The following is a 13,017-nucleotide window of genomic DNA, read 5'->3' on the forward strand; positions in this document are numbered from 1 at the left end:
AAAGAGCTCCTTTAGACTGCTTTGGTTCAGCAGCAGGCTTATTCTTATAGTCGGGATAGGATTCATTCCACCCCTCGCCCGAGCCGGAGTTACAGCAGGCATATCGATGAGTCAGCTGTGTCAAGCAGTGGACGGAACCATAACCCGCCCCATGGACATAACCCGACGGGCGGGGGTGCTGATGCTCAGAACGTAGTTGATCAAGGTAGAGCACGTCGAGAGGCCGAGCTGGCGGCTCAGTATGCGGCCCGCCAATTTTCTCCGGCTCGTCCGACGACTTTGGTAGAGCCGGGCATGACCTCTAGGAATTTGGGCGTGCCATGTTTGGTACCGGCTCTGCGCAATGAATGTCTGCCCAAGGATTTCACGGGTCCTCGCAAGGTGCCTAACTACACAGCTGATTTACCTCCTGAGTCATGGATCGAGAGTTATGAGATGGCCATGGAATTGCTGGATGTTAGCGAAGCTGCGTGTGCTAAGTATTTCCCCCTGATGTTGGAAGGAACGGCCCGTACTTGGTTGAAGGGGCTCCCCGCCAACTCTATTGGATCATGGGCTGAGTTAAAGGCCCAGTTTATCCAGAACTTTAAAGATACATGCAAGCAGCCCATGTCAATTGTGGATTTAGCCTCGTGTGTCCAAGAAGAAGGTGAGTCGACGACTCATTGGGTGCGTCGGGTCTCAACGATCCTGCACTCGTCAGATCGCATCAAGGCCGACTCAGCGGTCTTAATGATGGAAAGCAATTGTCGGTTCACGCCCCTAAAGCAGAAATTAGGGCGGCTCAAACGCCACTGCAATGACATGGGGACTCTCATGGCGACTCTAGTTAAGTATGCTGACTCTGATGGTACCAAGGACCCCGAGTTTGATGATGAGAAGCCGGGGATGGGAAAGAAGAGCAGCAATGCCAAGGGGGAGCAGCATAACCCGGCGAACCAGGGAGGCAACGGTAAGCATAAGGCTGATAATAGTTTTGACTTTGTGGCTAACACCAATGCGCAGACTAATGGTCAGTGTCGTAAGGGTAAACTGCCCCCACAGAATGGAGGATCAGGCATCAATCTTGAGCAGCTATTAAATCAGCCCTGCCCAAGAGACGGTACGCGAGAAAGACCAGCTGGGCACCTCTGGAAGGATTGTTTCATTATGAAGGAGTTCAAAAATTTGAATATTTTCCAAGACAGTCATGGCCCGGGTGGCGGCTCAGGATCCGGCTTTCATGGACCGGGTTACGGCGGTGGCGACTCTAACCCCGGGTTCCAAGGAAATCAAGGTAATCATGGCAACCAAGGTGGATACAATCAGCAGAATAATCAGGGGAATCAACAGCAGCAACAGTTGGTTATCAGAGCAACCCGAAGCAGTTGAATAGTGGACAGTATCGTGTCTTTACCACTAGCTTATGTAAGCGCGACCAGAAGCTTCATAAAAGGGCAGTCAATGCCGTTGAGCCGGCGGTTCCCCGTTACTTGCGCTGGTCTGAGCAGCCCATTGTATGGAGCTGGGAAGCTCACCCGCCCCGGGTTGACAATCTGGGTCACTTGGCTCTGGTAGTCGCACCTCAGGTCAGAGGATATAAGTTCACAAAGGTACTCATGGACGGAGGGAGCAGCATCAATATCCTTTATTATGAAACCTTCCACCACATGGGGTTGACAGATAAAAATCTTAAGCCGTCAAACATTGTTTTCCATGGCGTGGTGCCTGGTAAGTCGGCTTATCCTGTTGGTAAGATTGCTCTGGAGGTTGCCTTTGGGGATGATCATGACTCGACATTGACCTTTGAAGTGGTCAAAATCCATAGCCCATATCACGCTTTGTTTGGACGGCCGGCTTACGCCAAGTTCATGGCGCCGCCTTGTTATGTGTATCTGCAACTTAAGATGCCAGGTCACAAGGGAACCATCACGGTGCATGGGAGCCGGAGGATAGCCTTAGAGTGTGAGGAAGGAGACGCTGCTTATGTTGAGTCTATTTGTGCAACGGAGGAGGCAAAAAATGGATAAGTGATGATGCGGGCGTCAAACACTGTTTGTGCAACGGATGAGCTGAAATTTTATAAAGATAATGTTGACCCGGCGGACATGACGTCTCTAAAGAAGCCAACCACAGAGCAGGATCCTTCACTCAAATTTAACTCGGCAGATGACACTAAGATGGTTGATTTTGTTCCTGGCGATTCATCGAAACAGTTCAGTATCAGTGCCAATCTGGATCCGAAATAGGAAAGCGCGCTCATCGAGTTCATCCGTGAGAACCGGGACATCTTTGCATGGAAACCTTCAAACATGCCGGGTGTACCGAGAGAACTCGCTGAGCACACTCTTAATATTGATCCAAAGTTTAAGCCGGTCAAGCAATTTCTTCACCGATTCAACGAGGAGAGGCGGAAGGCCATTGGAGATGAAGTGGCCCGGCTCTTGGTAGCCAGGTTTATCATTGAAGTTTTTCATCCTGAATGGTTGGCTAACCCCGTGCTGGTACTCAAAAACAATGGCACTTGGCGGATGTGTGTCGATTACACGGATTTGACCAAGGCTTGCCCGGCTGATCCGTTTGCTCTCCCTCGTATTGATCAAATCATTGATGCTACGGCGGGTTGTGAGCGTCTGAGTTTTTTGGATGCTTATTCTGGTTATCATCAGATCAAGATGGCAGTTAAGGACCAGGAGAAGACAACTTTCATTACTCCGTTTGGATCCTTCTGCTATGTGTCTATGCCTTTTGGGCTCAAGAGTGCCCAGGCGACCTATCAGCGGTGTGTGCAAAATTGCCTTCACAATCAGAGTGGGCACAATGTTCATGCTTATGTCGATGACATTGTGGTGAAATCAAGAGAGAAGAGACCTTGATTGATGATTTGAAGGAGACATTTGATAATCTCCGGGTCTACAAGATGATGCTTAATCCGGCTAAATGTGTCTTTGGTGTGCCTGCAGGCAAGCTCTTGGGTTTTTTGGTTTCTAACAGAGGCATTGAGGCTAACCCGGAGAAAATCAAAGCTATTACTTCTTTGGCTAAGCCGGCGTGCATTAATGATGTTCAGCGCTTGGTGGGTCGTATTGCAGCTTTGAGCTGGTTCATAAGCTGGCTGGGTGAGAAGGCTATCCCCCTCTATCAAATGATGAAGAAGACGGATCATTTTGTTTGGAATGATGCGGCTAACCAAGCATTTGAGGATCTGAAGAAACAGTTGGCTGAGCCGCCCGTGCTTGCTGCCCCTGTTGATAAGGAGCCTCTGTTGTTATACGTGGCTGCTAATAGTCGGGCCATCAGTGTAGCCATTGTGGTAGAGAGGCAGGAGGCAGGCAAGGTGTAAGTGCATCTAGTGCCCCTTAGTGATTTTGGTGTATTGAAGACATATAGGTTAAGGGACTAATGTGTTTATGAGTGTACACAGGTCTATAAGTCTATGAGGAGTTTGATATTTACAGTGAAAGTCGACCCCTGGAAATGAAGTTCTTCGACTGAAGACTTTGGATTTCTCAAGAGTTTCTGAAGATTTTGAAAGTGAAGAAATTGGTGTGACCTTGAAGACTTGGTATTCATTTGAGGAACATGAAGCGTCAAGACTTTTGTTTTCGTAGTTTCATTTTCCCTTTCTTGAATCATAGGAAACACCGTACTGTTAAAGGGGGTCGAGGAAATACTAAGGAAAAAATTTCCATGTGATGCTCAACTCAAAATCCTACACCTACCAACCCCTTCGAGTGAAGCCATTGGAAATCTCATACAGTTCAATCATATTCTTGAGTGACAGAGACGAAGTTCTTCTAGTCTCTGAGGAATTTGTTCTGACTGAGGAGTTAGGAATTCACCAGTGCGAATTGCCTACACAGTGAGGAACATGATAGCCCTGAGGAATTTGATACTCAAATTTCCGACCGTTGTTGTGCTACGCGCCAGCTGTCCCAAGATATCTTATCCACCTAACGGTCATATCATTGAAGGGCATTTATGTCCTATCATGCCGGGCTGCTCCCTAGGCTATAAATAGCCGCCCCCTACAACCACTAGCTGGATGGCTGCACCGAGAGAAACTGACACTTGTCATTTGAGAGCATCCCATCCTCCGAGGACTTTGAGCGAAAATCATCAAGTGAGGAAAACCCAAACCCAAACACCTACAAACCCAAAGTGATTGAGCATCACTAAAGAGATTGATCCTGCGTGGATCCGACGCTTGTTACCTTTGAAGACTGTGCTTCTTCCAAACGGTTAGGCGGCATGGTCTAGAGCATCCAAGAGGAAATTGTGGATCACCGAGTGACCGAGTTTGTGAAGGTTCGGAAGTCACCTGAAGACTAACCACGAGTGATTGGACGAGGTCTGTGTGACCTTAGTTCAAGGAGAATATGGTGAGGACTGTGTGTCCGGGACTGTGTGTCCGGGACTGTGTGTCCTCAGGTTTAAATACCTAGCCGCTCCAACCAGATGTACAACTGAGACAACAGTTGGAACTGGTCTACCAAATCATTGTCTTCACCAAGCTTACTGGTTCTATTTCCTCAACTCTTTCATTTCCTCATTACTGTGTTGTGTGCTTGTCATATCTGTGTTTGAAGACTTTGACTGAAGACTTTCTCAATTTCCTTAGTTCAATTTCTTCTGTCTATTTGTCTTCATCCTGTGTTATCATGTGTTTACGCTTTCTGTACTCTGTGCTTGTCTTCATTTCATCATGATGACCATGCTTGTGTTCTGCTATGCATAATTTTGAGTACTTATTCCGCTGCAAGTAGTTCTTCGCTAAGGAATTTCCTCACTGGCAAATTCCTCAGTGAAGAATTCATGAAAATCGCCTATTCACCCCCCCTCTAGTCGATATAACGCACTTTCAATTGGTATCAGAGCAAGGTACTCCCTTTTTCTGTGTGATTTTGGTTTAACCGCCTGGAGTTTTAGTTATGTCGACCGCAGGTATGATCAAGGTCTCTGCTGGGTGTCCTACCTTCGATGGGACGGACTACCCCTACTGGAAGAATAAGATGCGAATGCATCTTGAGGCAATTGATAACGATCTCTGGTATGTTGTGGAAAATGGTGTTCCCTCTGTCTCACCCTCACTAAACGCTACCGATGTGAAGAGATTCAAGCAACTCGATTCTCAAGCGAAGAATATCATATGTGGCCATCTGAGCAAAGGACAGTATGGAAGAGTGAGTGCTTTGGAAACTGCTAAGCTTATCTGGGATAGGCTGTCCAAAGTGAATGAAGGAGTCTCAACTCAGCGTGACTCTCGAGTTGATGTTCTTCACAATCTCTTCAACCGCTTCAAAAGACTGGATAATGAAAATGTTCAACCAACCTGCGATCGCCTCACTGACATCTCAAATGTTCTTCAAGCGCTTGGTGCCACTGACATCACCGACCATGAGGTGGTGAAGAAATTGTTGAGATCGCTTGATTCCTCATTTGATACTCTGGCATTGATGATACAAGAACATGTTGATTACAAGTCACTTGATCCCGCTGATATCCTCGAAAGGCTAGATACTCATGAGTTCCAGCTTGCCGAAAAGAGAGATCTCTATGGTTCGAGTTATGGCAGATCACGTGCACTGAAGGCCAAGGCAGTTTCTGAGTCTGAAGATGAAGACTCTGGCTGCAGCCTGGGTGATCCTGAAGAACTGAGCCATGAACTAGCACTGCTCGTGAAGAAATTCCAGAAGTTCTCAAGACGTGGTCGCTTTGGAAGACCCTTAAGGAGCAATGATTCCTCATCCAGTGACTACAAGAAGAGGCTTTGTCACAAGTGCAAGAAACCTGGACACTACATTCAAGATTGTCCTCAGTGGGAAAAGGAATCAAAGAAGAAGAAATACAAGGATTACAGTTCTGATGATGCGAAGAAAAAGAAGAAATCCTCAAAATCTACATCATCAAAATCCTCAAAGTCTTCATCTCAGAAGAAGAGCAGCTCCAAGAAGGCTCGGGCATTTATTGGCAAGGAAATGGACTCTGAAGCTGAATCTGAGGAACATGAGGAAGAGGAGGAATCTGAGGAGTCCGAGTCTGGAGTAGCGAGTCTAGCTCTCGCTACTGCATTCGTCAGCAAGTCTATCTTCAACTCTGAAGAAAATGGCTTCACCAACAAGGCTGATGAAGGCAATGATGACTACGCTCCCACCTATTGCTTCATGGCAAAGGGTGCCAAGGTACTCAAATATACCTCCTCTGAATCTAGTGAGAATGAATCTGATGGAAACCTCAAGCCCAGCTACTCTATACTTGCTAAGATTGCTGTGAAACAACAAAGGGCTTTTGAAAAGGTTCAAAACATGCTAGACAAAAGTGATGATATGTTGGGTGAAGAAATGGATCGCACTAAAACCTTGACTGAAAATCTTCAGAGACTTCAGACTAGGTTAGACAACCTTCAAGGTCATCATAACACTCTCTTATCTGATCATGAGAAGCTTTCTTATGAATTTCTTCAAGGAAAGCAAGATCTTGAGAAGCTAAGAGTGAGTTATGAAGATCTTCAGAAGGAGCGCGATTCATTACTTGCTCAACAAATCAGCGCTGCTCAGGAAGAATTTGTTCCTCCATGTTTGAAATGCATTGAATGTGAATCTGCTAATTCTTCACCTGAATGTTCAAATGCTTCTAATGCTACAAATTCTTCAACTGTCTCTGCTATCACTAATTCCTCATCTGAGGACATTGCTAGTATCACTGACGATGCAGGGCTGAAGGAATTGTACATGACAGGCATGTACAAAAGCCTCAAAGGGCATCAGACTCTTTGTGATGTGCTTAAAAAGCAGATCCTCAACAGGAACCCTAGGAAAGAGGGTATTGCCTTTGAGAGGAAACTCAATGCTGATGGTACATATTGGAAGCCTAAGCAGTACCCCAAAACCAAATGGGTTGCTGCAAAGGGACCTCCAGTTGATCCATCTAATTTATCTGGCTTTACATGTGAATCTTCTCATTCTTCTGATGAGTCATGTGACTCCAACTATAAACTGTTTAAAAATCAGAATGGTGAAGTATTTGCTAGATATGTTGGCACTAACTGCAGGAACGGTTCTCCTATGAAGAAAATCTGGGTTCCCAAAAGGTGCCTTGAATTTCTTCAGGTGAATGTCCTCATGACACCACCTGTGAAGAATAGGAACCCCAGATCAAATTCTTCATATGGATCCAAGTCCTCATACGGACCAAATTCCTCACATGGATCAAATTCCTCAAAAGGATCAAAGTCCTCATATGAACATCATCGTGCTAACAACTCTGTTTTGCAGGGAAGAGCTAAGGGCTATGAATATGAGCATTATTCTTCTAATCATTATGTTCATAAGTCCTCGAAGAATTTCTCTACTTATTCATATGCTTACCCTAACTCCTCTTATGTGAAACGAAATGGATTGGCTTCTATGCCACCTTTCTCGTATGGAGCTCGCATACTGATGAACTCTTTGCCACCCCTTCAGATGTGGGTGGTGAAGAAAAAGAACTAATCTTTTATGCAGGGTCAGGTCTCCAGACGAACTTTAATGTCTGAAGAATTTGCTGGAGACCTGAAAATTGCCTGAAAAGACGCAGGCTAATCATGAAGAAATGAACTTTCATTTCTCACGTCCTCATACTGCTTTATCTATTGCATTGCTTGATGAAATTGGTCTGATAAATTGTGATGTCATATTCTTCACTGATGAAGTATATGAAGTTCGTAAGTTGCACTAATTCATCTGCAGGATGATCAACCCAAAGCCACTGAGTGGGTCCTCGATAGTGGATGTACAAATCACATGACTGGTGACAATAATCTATTGATGGATGCTCCCTTATCACCATCGCATCCGAAGCATATCATCTTCGCTGACAAAGGCAAAAGTCAGGTATTGGGTCTAGGTAAGGTTGCGATCACAAAGGATCGACACATGGACAAAGTCATGCTTGTCAAGTCCTTAGGATACAACCTTATGTCTGTCTCAATGTTTTGTGATCTTGATATGGTTGTTGTCTTTGGCAAATATCGTTGTGTTGTGGTTATGGAAGCTGACAATTCCAAAGTCTTCGAAGTCTTTAGGAGAGGAGACTTGTATATTGTTGATTTCTCTACAGGACCGCAACCAGCCGTGTGCCTACTTGCAAAAGCTTTAGAAGGCTGGCTATGGCATCGACGACTTGGTCATGCAGGCATGAGGAATTTGCACACGCTTGCGAAGAAGAAGCATGTCATTGGCATTGAGAATGTCAAATTCCTCAAGGATCACTTGTGTGGAGCTTGTGAAGCTGGAAAGATGACCAAGGCTAAGCATCCAGCGAAGACTATCATGACCACTACTCGACCATTTGAATTGCTTCATATGGATCTCTTCGGTCCTAACCATTACTCAGCAGTCACAAATGATGCATCTCTCTATGGCTTTGTTATTGTTGATGATTACTCTCGTTACACATGGGTACACATTGTTACTTACAAACATGAAGTGCAGGTAGTCTTCAAACGATTTTCCTCGAGGGCTTCAACCAACTTCGGTGTGAAAATCAAGCACATCAGAAGTGACAATGGAACTGAGTTCAAGAATTCTGGTCTTGATAACTATCTTGATGAACTTGGTATTACTCATGAGTTATCTGCTCCTTACACTCCTCAGCGGAATGGCGTCATGGAGCGCAAGAACAGGACTCTTGTTGAGATGGCTCGCACTATGCTTGATGAGTACAAGACGCCTCGTCACTTCTGGATTGAGGCAATTTATACTGCATGCCACATCATCAACAGGGTATATCTTCACAAATTCTTCAAGAAGACTGCCTATGAACTCCTCACTGACAAGAAACCCAATGTGAGTTATTGCAAAGTCTTCGGTGCTAAATGTTGGATTAGACATCCTCATCACAATGCTAAATTTGCACCAAAAGAACATGAAGGTTTTATGTTTGGTTACGGAAAGGACTCGCACACCTACAAAGTCTTCAACAACGTTCTTCACAAGGTTGTTGAAACTGTAGATGTGCGGTTCGATGAAACTAATGGCTCGCAAAGAGAGCACCTACCCTCTGTGATAGATGAACCAGCACCTGAGGAAACTATCAAGTTCAAGGCTACTGAGGATGTCATTCCTACTGAAGAATCTGCTGAAGAATTCATTCCAGAACATGAAGAACGTCGAGCTAATGCACCTGAAGAAAATGCTGAAGAAAATGGTGCTGAAGAAAATGCTGATCAAATTCCTCGACGACAACCTACTCATCCTCGCGTTGCAAAAGAAGTGCAAGTTGAAAAGATCATCGATAACATTGAAGCACCAGGTCCTCTCACACGCTCAAAAGCTTCACATTTATCTAACTTTTGCGGGCACTATGCTTTTGTCTCTATCACAGAGCCCACTAAGGTAGATGAAGCATTTCTGGAGCCTGAGTGGATTCAGGCCATGCAAGAAGAATTACATCAATTCGAGCTCAACAACGTCTGGGAACTGGTTAAACGTCCAGATCCTCGCAAACACAATATCATTGGCACAAAGTGGATCTACCGCAACAAGAAAGATGAAAATGGCCTTGTGGTGAGGAATAAGGCACGGCTTGTAGCTCAAGGCTACACACAAGTTTTGAAGATCCAAAGCATCCTGACAAAGTCTTCAGACTCAATAAGGCCCTCTATGGCCTCAAGCAGGCCCCTCGGGCATGTGATGAATTTGCCTATATGATGAGTGAAGAATATCAAATGTCTATGATGGGAGAATTGAAATTCTTCTTAGGTCTTCAAATTCGTCAACAGCGCAATGGCATATTCATATCTTAGGAGAAATACCTCAAGGATGTACTGAGGAAATTTGGCATGCAAGATTGTAAAGGCGTCAAATTCCAATGCCCACAAGTGGCCATCTGTGCACTGATGAAAATGGTATTGACTTTGATCAAAAGGTATACCACTCCATGATTGGTTCTTTATTGTATTTATGTGCATCTAGGCCAGATATTATGCTTAGTGTTTGCATGTGTGCCCAATTTCAAGCTACACCAAAGGAATCACACCATAAGGCTGTGAAGCATATTCTTCGATATCTAGCTCACACACCAACACTTGGATTATGGTACCCCAAGGGCTCGACGTTTGATCTCATTGGATATTCTAACTCTGACTATGCTGGTGATCGTGTGGACCGCAAGTCAACATCTGGTACATGTCATTTCCTCGGACGATCTTTGGTCTGTTGGTCCTCAAAGAAACAGAACTGCGTATCACTGTCTACTGCTGAAGTTGAGTACATTGCTGCTGGTTCTTGCTGTGCTCAATTGCTGTGGATGAACCAAACTCTCAAGGACTACGGCGTCAACATGAAGAATGTGCCTCTCTACTGTGACAATGAGAGTGCCATCAATATTGCTCACAACGCAGTTCAACACTCGAACACAAAGCACATTCAGATTCGTCATCATTTTCTTCGCGATCATGTGTTGAAGGGCAACTTTCTATTGAGCATGTGAAGACTGAAGAACAGCTAGCCGATATCTTCACAAAGCCCTTGGATGAGAAGAGATTTAACAAGTTGCGGTGTGAGCTAAATATCCTAGAATCTTCGAATGTTCTTTGAAAAGGACACTCATCCTAACACTTATGCGAAATTGATGAGTGCAACACATGAAGAAACGTTTTTCTTCAATCAATGAAGAATAACACTCTAAGTGTGAAGAAATTAATGAAGAATTTGATTCTCAGAGCCCTACGACAATTGTACGCGGTGTCTGAAATCCTCATTCTTATACGGTGGGTCACGCCACCACAAAAGTTGGAAATCTCCAATTTGAGTTTTTCCTCAGTTTTTGAAATTCCTCAGTTGTTCATGTTCTTCAACTTTGCATTGTCTTCACTGTTTCCGTCGTTTTTCTTCATTGGATATATATATATATATATATATATATATATATATATATATAAGTTTATGTCCTCTACAGCATTCACTTATGGCTAATTCTTCTAGTTGGTTTTTCTGCTAAGAGAATGTGATCGGACCCTTCCCCCTCTATGCTATACTCAACCCAATCTATTCACAAATTCTTCATGTGCGTTCTATTTGAAACTCGTTCAAAATCTTCACTGTGTCCTTGTCAGCTGAAGAATTTGCGAACGGAACTTTTAACTTATCTTATCCAAATTTTCGGCTTTGCCGCTCAAACCGTTCCGCATCCCACGAAATACTTATCTATTCACCCACGATCTAACACGATCTCCACTTCTCAGTACGTGGGTGACACATGTCAAGCGAATGAGAAGGGTCAGGGGCACGTTCGTCCAATTTCTTCGGGCGAACAGTTTTTCACCGTGGCTATAAATACCCCCTTCCCTTTCCTGACTTCCTTTACTCCGCTCGACCTCTCTCTCTCGCTCGAGCTTCTCAAACCCTAGCGCCGCCACTACTATCGTCGCCGGTGAGGAAGAGCTTCACTGCCTCAACCTCGTCGCCGTCGTACTCGCGCCGGCCGCGGAAATCTTCACTCCGCCGCCGCCGTAGCTGTCTTCCTCCGCCAAGTTAGGGCGTGGAAGATCTGCACAGACGAACTTCTCATCTCCACCTCACAGTTCGTCGTGTTCTTCGTCCAGGGTAATTAAAAGTTACTTTTACTGCCCTCTTGATTCAAATGATTTCTACAAAATCTTCAAAGGTGTTTATTCTTCAAACTTTTCACACACTAAACACCTCACATGTCATCTGTTCTTGATTCGTTTCTCTAAGCATCATTTTTCTTCAAGATTCCTCAATTGTGTGGATCTTCGATCTATACAACTCTGGAACCTAAGACAAAGAACGCTTCGTGAAATTCTTCAAGACTCATCTGGTCAAATTCCTCAAACTTGTTCTCACCAGCCTATGACCTCTCCAAATTGAATTCCTCTCCAAATTACCCTGAGATCGCATATGACCTCTCCAAATTCCTCGCAACTATACTCTGTTCACAGGTACTCATGTCCGCTGCTGAATCACTAGGTTCTCATCAACTTAACTCATTTGCAGCGTTCCTCGAAGAAAGGTTGCATACTTCTTCAGAGAATTCAATTGTTCAAATTCCTCATCTGAAGAAAATGGCTGATGGAAAGAAGCCACAGAAAGGAGGAGAGAGGCCTGAGATTAACACTGCATTTGAAATCCCTGAGGACATCTATGCTGGGTACTGCACACCCCCTGAGGAAGATAAAAATCAGCGCAAGGTGCGTATTCAGAAGATAGAGAGGAGATGGGCAAGAGAGTGGACGGAGTACAGGTATGTGACTCCCAAGTACATGAAGAAATTCGCACTCAATCCTCCATGCTCAAGACCTCCGTTGGCACCTGGCCAAGAAGCTGATCTCACCAGCCTTAAGCGTGGTGAAGATTATCCTCAAGAATGGGCCAAGCGCCAGGCCAAGCTGGCCAAACAGGCAAAAGATGCAGTGAGGAAATTCAACGAAGACTTTGTTGTTGCTGCTATTGAGGCCTCTGTAAAGCCGAAGAAATCCATGGCAAAGAAGCCTGCGCATAAGCCAAGTGCTTCTTCTTCAATGCCCTCACGGCCAAGTTCCTCAGCTAAGCCCTCACAGCCAATTCCTCACACTGCTCCTGCTCCTCCAAAGTCCTCAGCTGCTCCGACCAAATCCTCAGCACCTGTGCATCTTGCGACGTGCCAAAGGACTACAGGCATCTCTATTGCCTCAGGAGCTTCAGCTAGTTCCTCAGCTGCACCAAATTCTTCAACAGGACCCTCTCTGCTGAAGACAAAGACCACTGCTGGACGAGGCTCTCGCCCAAGTCCTCACAAGAAGCAGGACTCCTTCCAAGTGCCGTCTGAAGAAGACGAAGCTGATGATGAAGAACTTGCTGAAAAATCATACGAGATAGGCAAGTCAGGGCCGCTAGATCCAAGGGCACAAATGTGGCTCTGCTTTTGGATCCAAAGTTGATCCTCGATTACATTGATCTCTGGCACAAGGACCCAAACACTCCTATGCCTGACTTCAAGCTGACTCCTGGCCAAAGTCATATGCTGACTGCCTTCATCCAAGAAGAGAAATGGAAATTT

Source organism: Triticum aestivum, chromosome 5D (assembly GCF_018294505.1).
Source record: "Triticum aestivum cultivar Chinese Spring chromosome 5D, IWGSC CS RefSeq v2.1, whole genome shotgun sequence".
NCBI classification, from domain to species: domain Eukaryota; kingdom Viridiplantae; phylum Streptophyta; class Magnoliopsida; order Poales; family Poaceae; genus Triticum; species Triticum aestivum.